This window comes from Arachis stenosperma, chromosome 9 (genome assembly GCF_014773155.1).
Source record: "Arachis stenosperma cultivar V10309 chromosome 9, arast.V10309.gnm1.PFL2, whole genome shotgun sequence".
In the NCBI taxonomy this organism is placed as follows: Eukaryota; Viridiplantae; Streptophyta; class Magnoliopsida; order Fabales; family Fabaceae; genus Arachis; species Arachis stenosperma.
In genome coordinates, this window is record NC_080385.1 from 124,518,249 (window position 1) to 124,519,718 (window position 1,470).

The 1,470-nt window shown below is 37.6% G+C and overlaps 1 non-coding gene across 1 annotated transcript; it reads right to left on the minus strand.

Annotated features, from left to right (window-relative positions):
• Positions 1–834: 834 nt before the first annotated feature.
• Positions 835–942, minus strand: LOC130952103 (small nucleolar RNA R71). The gene has a single exon (XR_009074283.1). It is a non-coding gene; the product is annotated as a small nucleolar RNA R71 (small nucleolar RNA).
• Between the last annotated feature and the right edge of the window lie 528 nt (positions 943–1,470).

The following is a 1,470-nucleotide window of genomic DNA, read 5'->3' on the forward strand; positions in this document are numbered from 1 at the left end:
ACTTTTAATTTTATTCCTTTTCTTAATTTTCGAATTCTAACTTAAAATTAAAATAAAAACAAAAATATTTTTCTTCTCTTTTAGTTAATATTTGAATTTTCTCCTCTCTCTCATCTCTTTCTATTTATTTATTCATTTACTAACACTTCTCTTCATCTTAAAATTCGAACCCTCTCTTCCTCTCTGTGTTTGAATTTTTCTCTTCTCCTTCTTTTATTCTTTTCTTCTTCTACTCACATAAAGGAATCTCTATACTATGACATAGAGGATTCCTCTTCTTTTCCGTTCTCTTTTTTTTTTCATATGAGCAGGAGCAAGGACAAGGACATTCTTGTTGAAGGAGATCCTTAACCTGAAAGGACTCTAAAGAAGAAGCTAAGAGAAGTTAAAGCACAACAATCCAGAAAAAACCTTACAAAGAATCTCGAAAAAGAAGGAGACATGGCCGAACCCAACAACAATGTAAGAAAGATGCTTGGTGACTTTACTGCGCCAAATTCTAACTTACATGGAAGACGCATCTCAATCACTGCCATTGGAGCAAACAACTTTGAGCTAAAGCCTTAATTAGTTTCTCTGATGCAACAGAATTGTTAGTTTCATGGACTTCCATCAGAAGATACTTTTCAGTTCTTAACTGAATTCTTACAGATCTGTGATACTGTTAAGACCAATGGTGTTGATCCCGAGGTCTATAAGCTTATGCTTTTCCATTTTTCTGTAAGAGATAGAGCTAGAACATGGTTGGACTCTCAACCTAGAGATAGCCTGAACTCTTGGGATAAGCTGGTCGCGGCTTTCTTAGCCAAGTTCTTTCCTCCTCCAAAGCTGAGCAAGCTTAGAGTGGATGTTCAAACCTTCAGACAGAAAGAAGGTGAATCCCTCTATGAAGCTTGGGAGAGATACAAGCAGCTGACCAAAAAGTGTCCTTCTGACATGCTTTCAGAATGGACCATCCTGGATATATTCTATGATGGTCTATCTGAATTGTCTAAGATGTCATTGGACCATTCTGCAGGTGGATCCATTCACCTGAATAAAATGCCTGCAGAAGCTCAGGAACTCATTGACATGGTTACAAATAACCAGTTCATGTACACTTCTGAAAGGAATCTTGTGAGTAGTGGGACACCTCAGAGGAAGGGAGTTCTTGAAATTGATGCTCTGAATGCCATATTGGCTCAGAACAATATGTTGACTCAACAAGTCAATTTGATTTCTCAGAGTCTGAATGGATTGCAAAATGCATCCAACAGTACTAAAGAAGCATCTTCTGAAGAAGAAGTTTATGATCCTGAAAACCCTGCAATGGCAGAGGTGAATTATATGGGTGAAGTCTATGGAAACACCTATAATCCCTCATGGAGAAATCATCCAAATTTCTCATGGAAGGATCAACAAAAGCCTCAACAAGGCTTTAATAATGGTGGAAGAAACAGGTTTAGCAATAGCAAGCCTTTTCCATCATCC